Source organism: Ictidomys tridecemlineatus, chromosome 6 (genome assembly GCF_052094955.1).
Source record: "Ictidomys tridecemlineatus isolate mIctTri1 chromosome 6, mIctTri1.hap1, whole genome shotgun sequence".
NCBI lineage: Eukaryota > Metazoa > Chordata > Mammalia > Rodentia > Sciuridae > Ictidomys > Ictidomys tridecemlineatus.
Window position 1 is genome coordinate 151,979,484 of NC_135482.1, and position 23,730 is coordinate 152,003,213.

Sequence of the window (23,730 nt, forward strand, 5' to 3'; positions counted from 1 at the left end):
TCAGCTTATGACCGAAATTCTCTGACACAGAGAGTTTTGTGTTTGAACCTTAGGTCATGAATTGATAAATTCTGTGAGTTGCACAGAATTCCCTTTGAACACAGTGTCAGCAGCGACTGAGCAGTCTCAATGGGTATCTTTTCACCAAGAGTTCTCAGAAGGGCATAACCTCTGTCTTGGGACAGTTCAATGAAACCCATAATTCATTCACCACTTCTGCTTCTGACAGTGGGCATTTCTACTTACATAAACTGTGCATTCACTTATTATTTCATTCATCCAGATCTTGTTGAAAATTTACCATAAATAAGCTAGCTACACATGTCATGTCACAAAGTAGACAAAGTCAGACACACACACAAAAAAAATATTGCTACAATGAATACTAGTGGGAGAGAGAGGCAATGGACACCATTAATTGCATAATATGTATAGTGTTTCAGAAGGTGATAAAAATAATAATTTTAAAAAATGACAGAAGGTCGGAAATATATTCTGATTAAGAGATAATGATTTTTAATAGTATAACATGCTTCATTGAGAAGGTGACAATGGAATAAAGGCTAAAGGAAATGAGAAGGAAAAACTTATAGGTGAACTGAGAGTATTTAGATAGAATAGCAAATGTGAATACTTTGTTAGAAGCATCTTTTATGCTAGTGGAATAGCAAGTAGATTGCTATGCCTTTATCAAAGCTAAGAAGGAGTAGAGTATGAGATGAGGTCAAGAACAGGGATTACATGTTCTAGACACTTGCCAGGCATTGCAAAACTTGACATTTACTCAGAATAAGATAGAGTGACATTGGAAAGTGTGATTAAAAAAATGATGTGCTACAGTGAACATTGTAACATAATAGTTTTGATAGCTTTTATAAAACTGCAGGAGAGAAGGAAGGACAGAGTAGATTTATAAGCTACAAGAATATTATGGGAGTCACAGAAAAAAAATTAGTGGCTGGGACATAAATGGGAGATATAAAAAGAGTCATTTTGCTTCTGTTTTTCTGTCTCTCCAGCAGTTTTAGTTGACTGGTTAATTGTGAAATCCTAGAGGAAGGAAAAGTCTTTGCCAAGACAAAAAAAAAGGAAAAACACTTCTACCAATGGTATGGTCATATAAACCATAAAGATCCCCAACCTTTTAACATCAGTGTGTCTTCTTATATGACACCTACATTTTATTCATTTTAAGACAATGAGACAGCAATGGTTCAACTTAGAAATATGGAAAGACTCAAAAAAGATGAATCAAATATTTTCATAACCATTTTAATTTTTATTTTCATGATTTAAAAGTATATAATAGATAAACTTTACACATTTCAGTACGAAAATATCAAAAGAATGTTATTTGAAATATTTTAAATATTTACAAGTTGCTATTAAAATAAGATAGATTATTCTGGTCTAAGGAAAACAGATGTGTGAGTCCCCAACTGCCCATTCTATTTGAATTCTTTTCCCATAATATTAAAGCATCTGTTTCATACAATAAGTCTAGTGAAGTCAGTTTTATTGGCACATTGTTTACAACATAACTCTAGAAACAAAATCTCTATTGTAAAAGAGTCATTGAAATATATTATGTTGCATTGGAAATAAAAGGGGCAAATCTCAAACTTAGAGAATTTCTAAATTTTAAAAGAGAATATTTTAAAATATGTCAACAAGAGAAAAGACAAGGAAAGAAAAAAAACAATATATTTAAACACGTTCCTAAACTTGAGTTTTCTCTTGGTTACAACTATAGTTGAAGAATAAAGGGCTTTAGTGTGTATATTCACATTGAAATACTCCATTATTGCTATAAAGCAATGTTTTCTGATTGTTTTATTTCATGCTTTATACAATCCTTCTCTGATTTCAAAATAGTTCATTATAATCAAACCATTTTTAAGTGTCATGGTAACCAAAAACAAACATCTACAATAGATATATAAAAAATAATAAGCAAAGAATCAAAGCACACTATCAGAGTCAATCAACTAAATCACAATGTAAGACCTGAACAGAGTAAGAAAAAAGAAAAGAATTACAATAAGACAAAGAAGTTACAAAATGACTAAAGTAAGACTTTATCAATAATTATCTGAAATGTCAGAGGATTAAATTCTTCAACCAAAGAACTGAGTGAGTCTGAATGAAATTATTGTTTTAAAGAAGGGCCCAATTACATATGGCATATATGACTCTGACTTCATCTTTAAAGACATACATAGAATGGAACTGGAGAAATGAAATAGGATATTCCAACAAACGGAATCCAAAAGAAAGCTGTAGAGAGGAAGATGACAGAGTAAAGAAAAGAAGCAGGACTCAGCAGCTCCTCAGCACCACACTTACAATGCTTGAAGACTTCTCCTCTGCTAGGTGAGTAACAAGGGAACCTCACTAAAGGATAATATTGATTGTAGTTTTGAAATTTTTATAAAGCTAAAGAAAGTTGGTAACTTGAGCAAAAGAAATAATATCATAACAACTCCAACTGCCAGTAGAGTGGGTCAAGGAGTCCAGACGAAAGAGATGCATAGCCGGTGAATAAAGAAATTAAAAAATAAAGAAAAATTGTAGGGAAACCTGTGGCTCACAGAGGAATGCTGACTTTAATGGGCACAGAGTTGGTAGGGTCAGTTTCTCAGTGAAAATAAACCCAAAGCTATCTGTTGGAGTGAAAGCATTTCATGGGGGCAGTGAGTTCTCCATGAACATGATGTGGAAGGACCTCTCCCTTCAGGTAGCCCTCTGCCAGCACAGAACCTATTGGCAGGTGTGGAACACATTCCCAGGAGCTGAAAGTTACCCATGAAGTTATCATGCCTGTGAACAGACAGGGGACTGGAAATTCATAAAGAAAGTTACCAGTAGCTGACAACAACCACAACAAAAAAATTCCCAGAGATTACCTGAGTCAAAGAGACTAAAGCAAGCACAAAGGACATTTTACCTGAGCCATTCAGCCCCTGGATCCCCAGGGAGAAAAATTCCATAATAGCTGTCATTTGGTAAGATGCTTACTGTGGCCATGCAAGTGCATCCGCACTCCAGGGCAGATACTGGTCAGGTCTCACCCCTTGACATTTACTAGTATGTCAGAAAAAAAGAGAAATCACAGAATAAATAAGACAGTTACACAAAGAACATAAGTAAAAAGCAGAAAGGTGAATATACCTCAATGCACAAGTTTACACTTCTGAAAATAGTCAGAAATAAGCTTACAAATCGCTCCCTAAAATTCACAATCCCCCAACACATGATCCCAGTGACAGTGAGGTACATGAAAGTCCAGAAAAACATTATAAAATACTGATTATTAAAATGTTCAATGAACTAAATAAAAATCTGAGAACGGATTCAAGAATGCAACTACAGAAGATGAAATACCACTTCAATAAAGAAATAAAAACAGTAAGTAAAAAATAATCAGAACGTCTAGAAATGAAAGGTAAAAATCAATCAAATTAAGGATTCATTTGAAAGTATCACTAACAGATTAGATTGGGGAAAAATAGAGTGTCAGCGTTTGAAGATAGAACTTCAGGTCTTGAAGACAGGGTATATAGACTTGAACACACAAAATGCAGTAAGTAAAAAATATAAAGAGAACATGATAAGAATAGATAAAAACTGTTGGGTAACATCAAAAGACCAAACCTGAAAATAATAATTGAGATAGAAGAGAAACTTTTCAATAAGATAGTCATAGAAAATATTTCCCATATCAGAAATAACATAGACATCCAAATAGACACATTCAAATGAGAAATTCTTCAAGACATGTCAAAATACTTAATGTAAAAAAAAATTAAGGAAAAAGGCTGGGGATATAGCTCAATTAGTAGAATGCCTGCCTCGAATGCACAAGGCTCTGAGTTCAATCCCCAGCACCACACACACACAAAAAAAAGGAAAGAATATCAAATGTTGCAATAGAGTAATATAAGGTCACATTAACAGACAAACATATAAGATTCAATTCTGATTTATCAATTAAGACCCTAAATTTGAGCAAGGCCTGGAATAAGATATTTTAGGCTAAACAATAACAACAAAACATGAATCAACTTTGCTACACCCTGCAAATCTCAGTTTCAAATTCAAGGGAAAATAAAAAACTGTCCATGAGAATAATAATAAACTAAATGAATACATGACTATCAAGCATCAATATAAAAAGAAAATTCCAAAGTTCCCAAATAGAAGAAGATCAATATAAGAGTAATTCACTACATGAGAATCAAGACAGTATTCAATACAGCAAAAATCAAAATGGCAAAAAAATCACTAACACATATACATACTAATATGGAATGTTAATGTTCTCAACTCCCCATTTAAGATTCATATATTAGTAGAATGTATAGAATGTATCAAACAATATCCAACTATATGCTGTTTACAAGACACATTTTATAGACAGACACCCACCAGTAGCCTGAAATGGATGGATATATAAATATATGTATTCCATGCATATGTGCTGTGCAAACAAGCAAAAGCAGCTATTCTCTTATGTAACAAAGCAGATTTCAAGCAAAAAATTAATCTAAGACACAAGGGAGACCACTCTTATCTAGTAAGGGGAGAAATGCAAAAATAAGAAAAATGATAGCAAATATTTATGCCTTACATGTAGCTATGTGAGCTACATAGCTACATTAAAAAATAGACAATAAAAAACTCCATAAAAATAGATCACAGATAGACCCCCCCAACACAATAACACTGGGTGTTTTCAACACACCTTTATCACCAGTAGACAGGTCTTCAAAATATAAACTCCACAAAGATATATCCAACCTAAATAATATCAAAATGGAACTAACAGATATTTACAGAATATTTCACCCCAAAGCAGCCAAATTTATCTCTCAGCAGCCCATGGAACCTTTTTTTTTTCCAAAATAGACTATTTTCTGGGTCACAAATACAAAAAAAATGATATAATCCCATGCATCCTATCAGATCATAATGGAATGAAGCTAGAAAGGGACAGCAAGAAACCCACATAAAGACAGGTCGAAGTACAAACAACCTAACTTAAAAAGAGCAATGTATCTAAACAGATATTTTCACAGAAGATGCCAATGGATACCAGGTACATGAAAAGGTACTTAACATCAGTGGTCATCAGAGAAATGCAAATAAAAAATACAATAAGATACCATCTCATACCATAAGTAATGTCTACTATCAAAAATACTAGAGAGAAAAAATTCTGGCAAGAATTTAAACAAAACAAATAAAAACAAACAAAATTGCACACCACAGGCAATAATTTAAATTATGTTATGGAAAATAGTAAGGCTATTTCTCAAAACTCTAAAAATAAATTTACCATACTTTATTACAATCTTACAATCTACTCCTAGTAACATATTCAGGTTTTTTGTTGTTGTTGTTGTTGTTGTTGTTGTTGTTGTTGTTTTTGAAGTACAAGGTATTCAACTCAAGTGCACTCAACCACTGAGCCACATCTCCAGCCCTATTTTGTATTTTCTTTAGAAACAGGGTCTCCCTGTGTTACTTAGCACGTCACCATTGCTGAGGCTGGCTTTGAACTAGAGATCCTCCTGACTCTAGTGGCCTCCAGTGCCCAGGGCTGGGATTACAGGCTGGTGCCACTGCCAGACTTCCTAGGTACAATTACAATGGAAATGAAATTAGCCTGTCATCTGATTTCTCATGTTTACTGTAGCACTATTTACAATAGCCAATTCATTCATTTATGGAAGGGTATCTAGGCTGGTTCCTCAGTTTAGCTATTGTGAATTGTGCTGCTATAAACATTGATGTGGCTGTGTCCCTGTAGTATGATGTTTTTAACTTCTTTGGGTATAGACAGAGGAGAGGGATAGCTTGGTCAAATAATGGTTCCATTCCCAATTTTCCAAGAGATATCCAGACTGCTTTCCATATTGGCTCACCAATTTGCAGCCCTATCAGCAGTGTATGAGTGTACCTTTTTCCCCACAATCTTGCCAACACTTATTGTTGTTTGTCTTCATAATAGCTGCCATTCTGACTGGAGTGAGATAAAATCTTAGAGTGGTTTGAATTTGCATTTCTCTAATTGCTAGTGATGGTGAACATTTTTTCATATATTTGTTGATTGATTGTATATTATCTTCTGAGAAGTGTCTGTTTAGGTCCTTGGCCCATTTATTGATTAGGTTATTTGTTTGTTTGTTTATTTTGTATGTGTATTTAGCTTTTCGAGTCCTTTATATATGCTAGAGATTAGTGCTCTGTCTTATGTGTGAGGGGTCAAGATTTGCTCCCAAGATGTAGGCTCTCTTTCACCACACAGATTGTTTCTTTTGCTGAGAAGAAACTTTTTAATTTGAACCTATCCCATTTATTGATTCTTGATTTTAACTGTTTCACGAAAGGAGTTGGTAAAGAAAAAAATGTGGCATATATATATATATATATATATATATATATATATATATATATATATACAATGGAATATTACTCAGCAATAAAAGAGAATAAAATCATGGTCTTTGAAGGTAAATGGATGGAGTTAGAGAAGATAATACTAAGTGAAGCTAACAAATCCCAAAAAACCAAATGCCAAATGTTTTCTCTGACATAAGGAGGCTGATTCATAGTGGGGTAGGGAGGGGGAGCATGGGAGTAATAGACAAATTCTAGATAGAGCAGAGGGATTGAAGGGGAAAGGAGGGAACATGGGATTAGCAATGATGGTGAAATGTGATGGATATTATTATCCAAAGAACATGTATGAAGACAAAAATTGGTGTAAATATACTTTGTATACAACCAGAGATATAAAAAAGTGTGCTGTATATGTGTAATATGAATTGTAATGCATTCTGCTGTTACATATAAATTTAAAAAATAATTAAATAAAACAATACCCAATTCATAGAAACAAGAGACGTGTCCATTAACTAGCGAATGAATAAAGAAGATGTGGAATTCTATTGTATATATGGCCATATATGCCTTGCATATATGGCTATAAAAAGGAAGTCCTTTCATTTGGCAAGAGTGGATGAAACTGTAGATCATTATGTTAGGTGAAATAAACCAAGCACTTTATGACAGGTACTGAATGATGTTGCTCATTTGTGGAATATAAATGGTAGATCTTATTGGGATTAAGAGTGGTATGGCAATTACCAGAGGTTGGAAAGGAATGAGTGGAGTAAGATTGATCAATGAGTGACTAGCTGCAGGTGGACAGGGTTAAGAATTTGTGGAGTGCTGTTGCACACTATGTAACTCTATGCAGCAATTGTATACTCTACATTTCAAAAAGCTAGAAGAAAGAATTTTAAATGTTTTTAACATTGAAGTTATAAATATATTCAGATTTACATGTCAATGTTAGAATATGTGGGAATATTCCCAGTGATTCCTGGTAACAGATAGGCCCAATCTTTGCCTTCAGAATGAATGCTCTAAATCTCTATGAGGAATAAATATATATATAAATAGTCAAATAATTTAAAAAGAGAGACAAAGTAGATACTTTCTTAGCCTATCTACATTTGATCTCTAACCAATGAAGTGTTTTTCTCTTGTAAATCATAAACATGATATGGTTAACTCCCATATCATGCTAAACGTTTATGGCTAGAAAGTATTCTCCACTGAGTTTGCCTGTTTCTCCTCTACCAGAGGAACTCTACTATGAGTTACCTGTGTTGTCCAAATCTGTTTATGCCAGTTGTAGTTGATATTGTGCTTTAATAACTTAGTTTAACATTATTTAAATAAATAGAATGCACGGAAATAAAGTTTGTTGCTTCTTAAAAAGACAAATTTATAAATGTTTTAGGAAATGGATTTGTTAGATACAATTACACAATACATACATATATTGGTACCTAATTAATATATAGCTTTGTGCATTTATGTATCAGAAAACTAATAAATTTATCTTAAAATTGTTTGGAATATTAACAAAATATATAAAAATAAATTGATTTTGTAATTATTTCTAACTCAGTGTTATTTATGATACACATTTTTACGTATTATTTTCATATTAATTGTATTAGGTAAATATTGACGTCTACATTTCTCAAAAAGAAAACTAATGATCTTTTGCATATATATTAGTGAAAACAGTGCACTTACTTAGCCTAACTTTTTCCAACTTTTAGTTCTCACAGTTCCGAGTAAGAGAGAGAACTTGGACTATAGCCAGAGAATGTTTTATAAAATCTATGTGATAACTTCCTATTATGGTATATGGTATATGGTATATTATAGTTTTAAAGTAAAATTAGATTTGTTAGCATGAATTATCAGTCTAAATGAGTTATTAAGGTAATATTTTTCTTATTAGTGTTTACTTTTTTTACAAAATGCATGGTCAACTTGTTGATTTTGAATAATATAATTTATGAGGCTATTTCCAAGTAGTCTTTTTTTTTTTTTTGGTACCAGGTTTTGAACTTAGCAGTACTAGGTCACTGAGTCACATCCCCCATCCTATTTTGTATTTTATTTAGAGACAGGGTCTCACTGGGTTGCTTATCATGTTGCTTTTGCTGAGGCTGGTTTTGAACTCATGATCCTCCTGCCTCAGTCTCTCAAGCCACTGGGAGCTACCATGTGCAACTCCAAGTAGTCTTAAACATAAAATATATGAGAAAAATAAGCTTGTTTTGTTACTTTTTCTGTTTCTTATCTAATAGGTGTTTTTTCCCCTCTCGCCTCTCTTCTCTCTCTCTCTCTCTCTCTCTCTCTCTAAAGGTAATGAGACAGTATCAGTGATAAAGAAGAAATTATTGGAATCCTCAATTTGACAAGAAATATTCAATCTCATATCTTTAGGGCTCAATTACAGTTAGTTACTGAATTACGTCTGTCATTCTTAAAGAAAACGTACTTTTTAATAAAATCATTTTAGAGATACTATATATACTATATGTAGGGAAAATGAGGCAATGCTGACAGCTCTATAATTTACAGCTACATTTATGGAGAAGATATTTCTTCCTAACACTTTATATGCTTTTCACTTTCTGGTATGTATAGCTCAGTTAATCACATTTACCTGTAAGAGTCTTGATTCTATAGAACTAATTGTCTACATATGATAATATGGTAATATTGAAATTAACTGATAATATTCAGAAGTATGTGTTTAAGCTAGGCATGGTAGCACACTCCTACAAACCCAGCAGCTCTGGATGCTGAGGCAGGTCATTAAAAATTTGAGGCCAGCCTCTGCAACTGAGCAAGACTATAAGCAATTTAATGAGACCCTGTTTCAAAATAAATCAAAAACAGGGCTGGGAATGTTGGCTTGGTGGTAAAGTGCACATGGGTTCAATTCCAGTACCAAAAGTAAAACATAAAAAGTATGTTAAAAACAAATTAGTACTATGTAAATAAATATGTGATATGTTAAGTATAATATAAAAATATGATTTTGAATGTATAGAAAATCATTAGTTTTATTGTTTTTACCTCTAAATAAATAACAGCTAATCTCTGACTCATGTGGGTTCACACATTATATATTTCCTTGTTTGAGTAAATAAATATCATATCATATAAATAAAGTATAATTTTTTTCTGTTGATTTCTTGTTTTTGAGCTTAAAAACATTCATAATGGACTTGAAATTAATATTCACTCTTCCTTTTCCTCTTGATATCGTACACACATTCTTCTGAGTAAAATTTTCAATGTGTATTAATTCATTCATTAAACACTTACTCATTGATTACATAACTTTAGTTGGTGGGACAAAGGTTTGATTTTTGCCTAAAACTGCTTCTAATTTACTTTTTCAAGATACTATTGTAGCCCTGTAATTTTTCTATTCATATTTAAATGTAATTACTTTGCTTTGCCTTCTATAATGCAGAGCAATCTGCCTCCTATCAAGAAAAATTATCTAGATTCATTCTCTCAACACCATCCTGATTCTCTCTCCCATTTATTGCAAAAAAATGAAACAAAACAAAAATATCTGTGCACATAAAGGCACATATATAATCCCCCTAAGCTAGTATAATTTACGATAGATAAAAGTAGAAATGTTGTAAATGTCCACCAAATATAAATTAATACATTGTGGTATGTCCATGCTTTGGAGTATCTTTCACTAATTAGAAAGAAAAGACCAAAGACTGTACGGACACTCAACAAACAGGTTGAGTATCAAAAATAATTACTCTGAGATTAACTGAAGAAAGATACATAAACAGCTACATTTTGTGTGATTCCTTTTGTACAGAACTTTTATTGATAAAAATATTGAACATGGATTGCCCAGAGTTTCTGGAGTATATCAATACAGGTTGAAAAGTGAAGAGGGACATTTGAGGTTAAGAAAAGAGTTTGTAATCCAGACTCTGAAGGTAAATGTATTGTGTGTGTGTGTGTGTGTGTGTGTGTATGTGTGTATATATATACACTCTTACACACACATTAATGGATTCGTCTATTTACCATGGGTACGTTTTACAGAATGTAAGTTTTTTTTAATCATTTAAAATTTAAAAAAATAAAAAAAAATGCATGGTCATGTCAAAAGAACACACTGGTTAGCAAGAAACAGTTCCCAGCAGCCAATTTAATAAAATGTGAATATCAAAGTAAATAATGAGAAATAACAGATTTCAACCTACTGAAAAAGAAAGCATACAATAACTCCATGATTATTCTATGGTAATATTCATAAATAAGTCAATGAACAAATCATTGTGGATTGGGTTATTTATAATTTCTTAATACACAGCCATCAATAGAAGTTAATCACAGGAAAACACAACTTGGCGGTCAAAATATTTAGCAGATATTATTTTAGGTGAGTGATACATGTGAACTTTCTCAGCAAACAGACAAAAACATGTCCTGCAATGATAAGACCAGAATATCATGTCTGTGATATTCCTCACAGAGAAGCAGCATCTGTATCTAATCATGTTATAACATGGGACACAGTAAAAATTATGGAATGTTCTGGAAAAAAATGCTACCATATAATTTTAAAAATTGTCCAGATCATAGAGACAAGGGAAGACTCAGAAATAGTTTCAGAATAGATATATGACTAGTAAAGATAAAATTATGCAAAACATACTTGTACTCAGAAAAGTATTAATGGAATGATTGACAACATTTGCAAGGTTTATATAAGAATTAGAATGGAATGTGGCAGAAAAGTTAATTTCATAGTTTATAATTATTTTGTGATTTTGTATGGGAATATCTTTTTATGAAATGGATACTATGTGTTCTAGGTCAATATGGTAACACACTGTCAACTTTCAAATGTGTTCAAAAATATTTTTGTACTGCACTGTAATATTAAAAGTGTGACTCTGCACCAAAATTTTGCATTATTATATTTTTTTTGTTGTTCTAGGGATTGAACCCAAGACATTGCATATTCTAGGCTAAGTGCTCTACAAATGAGATATATAACCTTGGTCTTTGTTTCAAAATTTTGAAGAGAGATTTCTTATTTTAAAATCTATGTTGAAAAAGTTTTAAAACTTGTTTACAATTTATTAATAATACAAATTTTTAAAAAAGCATTGACTTAGGTGTATGGCACATGCCTGAAATCACAGCAACTTAGGAGGCAGAGTCAGGGGGATCCCGAGTTCAAGGTCAGCCTTGGCAATTTAGCAAGATCCTGTCTCAAAATAAAATAAATAAGGAAAAAGGCTGAGGGGTGTTGCTCAGTGATAGAGCATCCATGACTTCAATCTCTAGTATTGAAATAAATTAAAAAAATATATTAAGGAAGAGGAGGAGGAGGAAGGGAAGGGAGAGGGAAAAAAACAAAGCATCTGTGCTTTATTCATATGTTTTAGTTATTAAAAAAGATAAGTCAATGCTGCAGTTCTAATAAATGGTATCTTAAATTTATAAAATATATATACACAAAGTGCACTGTGATACTTTAATCAAAATTCATTGAGTTGACTAAACTTAATAGAGTTAGAGGAAGAGAATTCAAAGAATTCAGGAAAGATGCCAGCATAACACATCTTATGTTACAAGCTGAGGTGTGTGTGGCACTGTAAACAACAGTTATCACCAAAAAAACCTGCAAGAAAAGCTATAATAAAGCAAAATATAAACAATTTTAACATCTCTAATAGAATAAATCTCTATCATATAATCACATTTCTTAAAGAAATATAAGAAATTAAAGCAAAAAATATAACTTTGGTATCCAAATTCCTAAAACAAATTACTTATTCATAATACAAAATACTACTTGTTATGTATTGAGCATTTGGGTATTGAGTGTAGGGCATGATGTAATGCGGGGCATGTTGCATCAGAAAAGAGGAAACTTAACTTGCTGGCTGCTACCCGCTTCCCAGTCCTGGGGTCACATGTGGCTAAGAGAGCACCTAGCGATTAGCCAGAAGGCATTGCTGTGGTTGTGATGAAGAATCGGAACACCTCTAGGATAGGCTCAGAACCCTTCTGCCCTCATGGACAGCTCATGTCTCCCATTACTGCCTGTAGGATGGGTGTAGACAAGAACCCTCCCCCCCCTGCTGACCTTTATCCTGATTGGCTCCTGTACATTATATTAGCTGTGTGTGTTTTCTCAATAAACGAGATCCTGCTTTCACTGGTCTCCCTGGTGTGTCCCCCGGGAGGGAGGGCTGGGTGCAGGCGGCCAGTAGGACCTCTCCTTTCTTGGCTCCTCCTGGTCGGGGTGTGCTTTCCCCATCTCTCCTGAAGGTCTGGAGGAAACGGAGGGGGGAGGGGGAGCTAAACACCCCGACATTAAGTGCATACAATTATTTTCTTTCTGCATTTGATAGATGGAAAACTATAACTGAATCTGCATCGCATTGCTCAAGAAGCCAACTATCAGTTTTGAGATCATCTAAAGAAAAAATATAATGATTCACAAGGTCTTTTGTAAAGAATTTAAGCCCTTTTCATACATTATGTAATTATTTAAAGAAATTCAATAATTTTAGTTTTAATTTCAGTCTATAATATTGCACACTATTTGAATAATAAAAGGAAAGTTTCAGCACAGGTTTTTATTCATCAACATATTCATTTTTAATATTTTCTACCATACCAATAAAATTATGCCAAAAATACTATTAGAATCAAAGTCAATTATTTGATACAAATGTATGACAATATATTTTAATAGATACATTGAAGGTAATCTACTTATATCTCATAAATTACTTAGCTAATATGGATCCTGAAGCATATATACAAATGTTGTATTTTTTGTGTGTAGGTAAAGAGTCTTCAATAGAATAAGTTCAGTTAAGAAAGAAAGGGTCCCAATGAATTGTAAATTTGCTTTATATTTTATTTTATTCTTTCACTTAAAATCATATGCTAAAGCCAAGAAACATTCCTTTATCTGTAATAATATTGAAATAATCCATGTTTTCAATGACCTATCTAGTCATGAATCAAATACTTATAATCTGCAGAAACAAAAAAATAACATCTGTGGAGATTTTCAGTATCAGTTGCAAATTCTTCTTTTCAGAGTATAAGGCCATTATATTGAATAGTGCAACAGAATGGTGTAATGCCTTATATGATACAACATCAATTTCTGTCCAAAAATGTAGAAATGCATGAACTTATGTTCACATAACTAAACTGCTAAATAGGTTCTTGGATAGAGTATATTAGATAAAAAGAAGATGCAGATAAGGAGTAAAGTTTCCATCAGAAAACTTAGCATATTTTCTAGTAATGATAGGTCATTATCTTCATTTATGGTAATGAAATCTCAGTCTTTAAAATAATAACAAGTTTATAAAAGACAGTAGAGTATACTTAGCATACTTACTTGGAAGATGTGGGTGGGTAATAACATGATATTTGTAAAATAACTTATCTAAAGAGTATTTTAACATGTACATAAGCAAATGTTAATACTTCATGAAGTAATTTTAAATACATTACCATTTTACCTTGACATTAAATCCATAAACTAAGTGAAATAAATTGCATATTGCAATTTGTTGAGAATTTTACACAAATTTAACTAGATCATAGAAATTTAACTGTTAATAAATTTCTCACAAGTGCAATCTTTATTAAGATCTGAGGATTTTAATACTGAGGTTTTAGTACTACGTTTTATTATGTATTTGTATGCACACTAAGATAAATATTACTGGAGTAATATTTGTATGACACCATTACTTATAACATTGTAATTTGATCAACATATAATATGACTTTTATTATTTTTCAGGCCAATCAACACTAACCACTACTGAGAAATGAGTATAAGAAATATATGAATGTAGCATCATAAGTTTATTTTCTCTCAAATACATTGATACTAAATAACATTAACAAAGAGAAAATAGTTCCACTTAAATAAATTGTACAATGACATTTGCACTTAAATAATTATTTAATATAATTTTCAGAATTTTTTTCCCAATCTAAAACCAGCTAATAGGAATTTTCATAAGACTATTCTCAAAGTAATAATTGTTGCCACAGTTTTCATGGTCATTATTTTATTTTATTTTTTTAAGAGAGAGAGAGAGAGAGAGAGAGAGAGAGAGAGAGAGAGAGAGAGAGAGAGAAGAGAGAGAGAGAGAGCATTTTTAATATTTATTTTTCAGTTTTCGGTGGACACATCTTTTTATTTTATGTGGTGCTGAGGATAGAACCCAGCAGCCCGCGCTTGCCAGGTGAGAGCGTTACCGCTTGAACCACATCCCCAGCCCCATGGTCATCATTTTAAATCAAGGAATGACTGTTTCACATTTTTAAAAGTAGCAGGCTAAATTATATAACAAATATAAAATACTAGGAAGATAGAGCATCCTATATGTTCTTTGAAATTTTCAGTTTCAATTTCTGGTTCAGTATCCTAGAGATTCTCAATATTCCATGAATTCAAATAATTAATTATATTTATTCATTTATAAATGTCTAATACATTTCATTTAGTCTTGTAACAAAGGAACTATGTTATTTAATTTCTTTTAGAAATAGTTTCATTTTTATATTTCCCAGATCTCTCATATAGCAGTATTTTAACACCAGTGCAGGAAACATCATTTTATTCAAATATTTACAGTTAAACTAGTGGAATGTTCTATAGTGAAGGAAACTAGCAATTTTGACTCACTGTAATTCTTTGACAATGGAAACACAAACTCCTCCTTATGAAAGGAGTCATTGATTATTTCTTCCTTCTCTGTTTACTTGTGTACACTTTATCTTTCACATATGTTTATAAAGTGAAATCAAGCATTACCCCTCGGGATACTGATCTGGAAGATCTAAGATATTTACTGCTTTCATAGACTAACAGCATTGCAAAGACAGACATAAAGTCAATTCAGAGAATGTGCAGCCCTCAGAGGGATGGCTCATTCTTTAAATATTTACTGAATGGCTATTGTATATCATTAACTGTTTTAGGGTTTAGAGATTCAAAGACCAGATTTCAAAGAGTTCAGAGAAGAAGAGCAGAGACAGGCAGTTAAACAGATCATATCTTCTGATACTAACATCATTGCAATCGTTTTCAGTTGCAAACACAAAACTCTGTCCATCTTCCACTAAAGTATTCTTGAGTAAAGAATAAACTGAGTCTGGCAACCACACTGAATGTTTGCTATTGCCTGGAGAAGTTTTCTACTAAATGAATGATAGAAGAGACTGAATTTAAAATATAGTCTTGATTACTCATAGCATGCCATATGCTTAGCCAGAACAGGCAGACTGTGCTAAGAGAGGTTTGACGTAATTGACTCCAACAATTATCTATGCATAAATCCCAAGTGCAGAGGCTGCGAAGATGAAAAAACAAAAAACAAATATACTTCCTTTTCACAAAAGGCATGGGGCGGGGGAAGTAGCATGGGGATTTCCCCCTAAAATGACAGAAGAAACACATGCTGAGACAGTCAGAGACAGAATTGTGAACTGATTTCCAGTTAGACCTTTGTATGGTATAAATATATGTATATATTTTAAAGCCTTCATTAACTAACTAAAAATAACAGAAGGTTAAAAATAAGAAGGCTTTATAAATGATGTGCAATTATTTAAGATGAGGTTATAAGGTTTTGAAAGTCAAGTATTTGCTCAAGGGCAGCAGGTCTCAATTATGGATGCCAGAAGAGACCAGAAATGCAACATAACTTTGATAACAAAGTGGGTTGTAGAAGTGATAAATAATAATTAGGCTGTGAGAAGAAAGATAATAAGAAACAGTCAGATCTGTGGAGACCTGGAAATATAAATCCCTATCTAGAGTGGGAGCTTATATTGACAAACAAGAATATTAACATAGAACAGATTTATTTGTTTAGATTATTAACTTGTTTACTTATAAACAAGTATGTAAAAGTTCTCATATAGTTTTAGAATACCAAAATATTTTCCTTCAAGAAAATAACAACGTCTTTGATAAATTTTGTGTATACATTGAATTACTTTTTCTTAACTTTGTTATATCATGTTTGTATACCAAAAGATAGCCTAAACATTAAAAAATAGTATATTTCACTGTATGAATATGACACTTTCATATTTTATGTATAGTGTATATATTATATACTTTACCTTATAGATCATCCTTAACATTTTTCAATGATATTAACGTCAATAAGTTAAACATTATGGTAATTTATAAGTATATGTAATGACATGATATATAATAATCTAAGATTATACAACACAAACATTAGATACTCCATGGTAGTAATATTTATTTTACAATTATATGTTATATAAAATAAGATATATTATGTACTATAGCATATATTTATACATTATATATTACATTACATTTACATTTATATAGTATAATGAATATCGAATATTTACATAATATATTAAAATAATTAATTATATAATACCTTTATATTATATAATTATATAATACCTTTATATTCATAGATAATTATATATCATGTCTGTAAAATATTATGTAAAATTATATATATTATATATGTTCTCATCACATGAAAATGATAACCATTTGAGATAATTCACATGTATATTGGCTTATTTGGCTACTTCTCTGTGTATATATTTATGAGGACATCATGTTGTACACAATGGATAAATAAAATTTGATAATATATTCTTATTTATTAAATTTTGTATTAGATTATAAATTATAGATCATATATTCTGAAGTTCAAGCTGGTAAATTTGGGCCAAATTTAGCCCATTGTCCATTTTCATCAGATTACAGGCTAACCCATTTGTCCATGCCTGTTTTCATGTTATGAAGACAATGTTATTTTATTGTAAAACAGACTATGAGGCTGGTTGCTAAAATGTTTATTAACCCAATTTACAGAAGAATGTTTCCATCCCTATTCTAAACTATGAATACATATTTCTTGTTACTGTCTATCATATATCCATCCATGTATTAATCTATGTACTTGTGTATTGTTATGTTTGGGAATATTAATAATTATATTATACAAATTATGTCATTAAAATAAGTATATTTCTTTAATTTTCTACCATTATTCCTCAAGTGACTCACTGTAGGAAAACAAAAACAAAAACTTCATCTTCGATGTTCTTGTCTACCATTAACTTTTAAATTCCACACTTAAAAGTAAGAAAGAAATGATATTAGCCACTCTGCTTACAATTTTTCAAACCCTTTCATTTGCAATTGCAATGATTTAAATTTTTTATCTTAAGCATAATAAACCGAATACTGCTTGGTCACACTCATATGTGGAATGTAATAGCAATGAATAGGAACAGAGTGTAAAATGCTGGCTACCAGAGGTTGGAGGGTGGTGAAGAGATTACGATGATTATAGACAAAGAATAAAAAATTTCACTCAGAAGAAATCAATTAAAAGTATCCGTTTTATATTATGGTGATTACAATAATGACAAAGTATATGTTAGAAAGTTGCTAAATTGATTTGAGACCTCTCACTATGAGAATATGATAATTATTTTAGATAAGCTTAATGGCTTAATTTGGTCTTTTAAAAATGCATATGTCTATCAGAACAAATATTGTGCACAGTTAATAAATAAATGAATAATTATTGACTTATTTAGATGGATACTTTTAATGATTACTTGTCAAAATAATTATTTGAAAGCCTGGGATAAATAATATTTAATAAAATATTTTCAACATTAATATTCTTTATCTAGTACCACACAATCTGGCTTCTGCAATGCTACCTCATACTGTCTTTTCCACAATTTCATTCCCCATGCATGTAAAATTATTTCATTTTTATTTCCTGGAATATTATTCTTATAAACTTGCCATTTAAATCCCAGCATAATTTTCATCTTCTCAAACGCCTTTTTGTTTAAGCAGTATAAAATCTGTGCTTCTTGTTTATGTGTTGAATTTTTAATTTTTTAATTTATGTGTTGAATTTTATTTTACTCTCCCCCAGAGTAAAATAAAACCTTTATGAAACTAAAATATTGTGTCCATCTTCTTCTTGTACTATCACCAATAAATGGAATAGTCACTAGCTTATAGGGTATATGAATTCTATTTTTTTAAAAAATACAATTTATTATTACATACTAATACATTAACATATCGATAATTATTCAACAATTATTGCTAACTTACCAATTTAGTACTATATAATTTAAGACATTGAATACTTCTTATATTCTAAAAAGTTCCTTTATACAACTTTCTAAAATATCAATTCCATATTTGGGATTTATATTTCACAGATCTAAAGATGTTTTCTTCCAGAAAGCTTAAAAGTTCAGTGTAGTTTTCTGCAAAGTGAAAATAAATAACATTCAAAAAGAATGTAGTTGTGAGAAGGGGTAATCATTTTTGTATTTACAAGACTATACTTTTGTGGTGAGATTAATTTGTATGAATGTTAAAAGAAACTATAATTTTCCTCACTTTAATATTTTTTATCTTTTTCTAGTATGCTCTTCATAATATACTCAGCATAATTAATTTATCTTGTGATGGTTAATTTTATCTGCAGATTTGGCTTAAAATTTAAATGTTTAAAGGTGCTTTTCCATTTAAAGCATATAACCCATATGTTTTCTTTTATTTTGTTATTTTGAGGAGAATTACAAGTGGATATAACTGTTTTAATAACTACTAGAATTACATTCCTCAACATTGAATAATGCAGTTTTCTTTCTCACATATAAACTCAAAATGCATATTCTAAATTTACTTCTACATTTATATGCAATAAAATAAATACAAGATTTTGTGATTAGAGATTCACTCCATTTTTTATATATTTAATGTACACTGCTATATATTATCTAGTACAATGATCATTCAGTAAAGTTTAACAGTTACAAATATACAGAATAAAATAACTTGCTTGCTGTTTAATGTATTTCTCTATGCTTACATGCAAGTTTTGCCTTTTGTTTTAGATTTTCTTAATATCATCTAATCCTTAAAGATATCTTCAACATGGGGCTGTTAAAACTCAAGAAAAGATTTATATACATAAAGCCACTGCTATCTTTGAACACTAATCTAAGCACAAAGTGGGGAGAGATGGCATACATGAAATGCATGTGGAATAAAACAGAACAAGGCATTTATAATATAAACTTATGTAACTACTTTCTGCCAAAACTACTTAATTAAGCATGAATGATGTCCTTCTGAAAATGGAGTTACATAATTAGCAGATGAAGAAATAAACCATAGAAAACGTAGAGCTAAAAATCAAATTCCTGTGAGGAAGTCTTGATTATAATCATAGTAAGACATTTTCACCTATATAGATCATATATCTCAAACACTGAGAAAAAGAGTATCATTAGGTACTTATTAGTTAAAAATAATTTTAAAATAAGAGTTACAAAAGAAAAAAATTAATAACCATATATACTGTACAGACCAATAGACCAGTCATTTTTGTGTAGGTTTATATAACATTGTATCCTGGTCCTTTGCCATTAAACATTTATTAACATAATTTTATAATTCTAATATTGTGTTCACAAAGCAAACTTGCAATATCAATGGCTTGTTTTTAGATTGAAGTGGCATAAGAAGAAATTAGATGTAAGCTGATATTAAATACAGTAAAAGAACTAAATAAACTAATATTAAATTATATGCAGGTGTAGATATATGTATATGAATGTGGATGTTTATATATGAATTTAGGTCCATACTCCAATCTGAATTTGTCTAGTACACTTAGTAAGTACAAACTACTTAACTGTAAATAGTTTGTAAGAAAATGTGAAATGAAACAGGGCATTAATAATTTGCCTTGGTATAAAAAGCATTCTTAATTTCGTGATTAATTGGTTTATTTTTAATGTAATATTTCAACTTATTTAATATTAAAATATGCCATTCATAAGTCCCCCATGAATCATTAAAAAACTTAATCTAGCAACTAGGATATTAACAGAGAAAATTATTTCCTGCATTCTTTGTGAGAGATATGAATGATAAAATTAACCCTTCCTTTACTTTAGCTTCTAAGTGTGATCATATTTCTGCAGAAGAAATACTCAATGCATTTTCAAAGGTAAGAAAATGCAAAATCATCTTTTCTGTGAGCAATAATATAATACTCCCCCATTCATTTTCTTACATGCTTATTTATTGCCAAATTTGGACATTTGAAGATCTCCATCTCACTGAGATTGATTGACATTTCTGGCAAAGCAAATTCTCTAGAACATGTCTAGGAAACTAGAGGTAAAAATTCCTAAATTGGGCATTTTTATTAACCACTACCAATGCAAATGTAATAACTGTCCACTTCTACAATTGAAGAACATGGAATGAATATACTGCTGGCACTCACATTTCAGAAATAAGTTGGTTCCCTTTAAGATGTTTCAAAAAGCAAGCTGGCTGCTAATATGTAACAAAATATAAAAAGAAGGCCAGAAAGAACAAATTCTTTGAAATCTGACCCTCAAAGCAAAGATTAAAGTATTCATATCAATTTAATGTGAGTAAGATTGCCTTGCTGAAATAACATTATAAAGTTTAACATGTTGGTTTCATTGTATACATCATATCCCTGAGCTAGGTAATAATCTAGAATCATTTGTATAAATGACATTAAATCAAGCAGACAGCCTAGGTCTGATTGTGTTCCATTATTTGTAAATAGTTAATCCATTTTAGAGTCAAGGAGAAGATGAAACAATTCCAATTCTCAAACTGAGTTTTCACATTCCCCTTCCTTCATCCACTGTAGTAAGATAGTTATCATAGCATGTGGAAGTTTCTACTTATAAAACTTTGCAAGCTTGTGGATACCTATCATCAACCAAATCCTTTCTACTCAGCAGTATCTGCAAGTAGAAAAATGGCCTCCTGTTAACTCTTGAAATCATATAGCAATAATCACTTACCAGACTTCTGCTTACCATTTTTCCAAATGTCTTAATTCTTTTTTTTTTGAGAGAGTGAATTTTAATATTTATTTTTTAGTTTTCATTGGACACAACATCTTTGTTTGTATGTGGTGCTGAGGATCGAACCTAGGCTGCATGCATGCCAGGCGAGCGCGCCAGCCCCGAATGTCTTAATTCTTTAATAGATTATACTCAGCTTTCTCTGGTCACCTGGCCATGTTTTCTACCAACCTGTATAGATTTCTGAATAATTGATGGTTTTATATAAGTTAGTTTGTGAATTAACGTAACATCAGCCCAGGTAGCCAAGAAACTCAAGGTCTCTTCCAGAAACCTTGGGGTTTTTGTTTTTCCCTTTAATTACTGCAGTATTTACTTTTAGAAGACTAACTTGTACTAGACAATTATCAAGTGAGGAAATGAAATCTTTTTTACTTATTTCCATCTACTACTTCTACTTAACCATGTCTTCCAGGTCTAATTGTATTTCTTCTAAGTTTCTTTTATAAGATTTATTACCTATAATAGGCCTCAGGCCTATTATTGGAGGATGAATAGGCACTTCTGCCATCATTAAGGCTTCATGGTGTTTTGTTTGTTTGTTTGTTCTTTTTTATCTTCTCTACCATCAGTAGGACTTGACCATACTAATTTATGGATCAGAAGTTTGATGTTGGAGCTGGGGCTGTGATTCAGTGGTAGTACACTTGGCCTGGCATGTGTGAGGCACTGGGTTCAATTCTCAGCACCACATATAAATAAATAAAAGTAAGGATCTATCAACAACTAAAAAATATTTTTTTAAAAAAAGAGGTTTGATGTTGTTCCTAATGCCAATCTGGGACGCAACAAGGATTAGGTGGTGACTGAAGACTCAGAATTCAGAGGTTTTTGCCTTCTAGGAATCTTTACTATAAAGTGGAAGGAGGAACAGGGGAAACAGGGAGAGAGACGTTGGGGACCTCCAAAGTTGTTCCACAAGTTGTCCCTTATCAGAATAGAAAGAACTGTGGTCCAGATTTAGAGATGAAGATACCAGGTAGCATAAATGCTTGCTAAGCTTATACAAATGGAGTTGTTTTGGTCACAGCTCACAGCTCATCTCTATTTAAATATAGTTAGCTCCAAGTTTTATTTGACAACATTCAAGGATCCACGCTCCATCAATCCATGAATCCCAGGTTTAGCAAAACCAACTATTTGGCACTTATTGTACACAAAGGAATTATTAATAGCTGCCACAGAACCTTCTGGAAGGATAATGAAAGATGGCTAGCCAGAACACATAATCAGAATTTCCTGAATTTTGAATATTGAAATAACTCATTATATAAAGAATGTAATGTACTCCGAATTTAGAATAGAGGTTATGAATAATTGAATAAGAGGATAGTTAAATGCAGCATATTAACATATGAAAGGTAGAACATTTAAATGGCTCTGCAAATAAAATATTGAAATATTTACCAAAAAAATGTATTCATAAATCTTATCAATGTGTTTAAACATGTAAAGAAAATAGAGAAGTGCTTTTAAGGACTATTAAAAGGTATAATTTTCTTGAATTAAGATGTATTTGACAAAATGAAAATGGTAATTAGTATTATTAATAAACATTTGTAAATGCAGTGGGTTTTTGAAAGTCTGAAGTTATCTTGCTATCAGTCAAAAATCAATAGGTGAACTGGGGTGGGACTCTCTGGAAACTTCTCTGGGATCTCCAATAAAACTGGAGTGCAAGAGAGGCATACAGTCCCTCTTCTTTCTGAAAAGACTCACTCTTTTCCTTGAGAGTGTTTTTTCCCCCTTTTCCTATCCCTTCAATAAACTCATTCCTGCTACTCTGAGTGACATTTCTGAAATCTTTCTGACTTGATTGTAAGAACTGACTTTGAAGTGTGGGTCTTCAAATCGCCTCAGTTTGCCAGAAGATCCCAGCTTTGTTACAGTAATATGTCATACTGAAGATCAGGAAGAGAAGTTGATTACTCAGAAAATTCTGCATAGTGCATATCTTGAATTTCAAAGTTAGATTCTTAAGATACATCGTGTATTGAAGGGCTAAAGGCACAGTATCTACCTATCCTAGTGTGTTGCAAAACTTAATAGAAGATGAATGCCTTTAGTATTATCACAACATTATCATTATTGTAATTATTAACATGCATGTTACTGTGCTTTACAAAACATATCTACATACAGTGTTTTATTCTTTTCTTTTCACATTATCAATTAATGGAATTAGTCACAGATAGAGAAGTTTTCTGTTGAAACTTCTTATTAAGTATATGAGTGTAAGAAAGCCAGCAGATTATCTCTTGAAGAAGTTATACTTTCCTCAATCTGCAAGATAATGTCTAACAAGCTTTTCCTAGCTACATGACTTTCAGCTCTACATTTCTA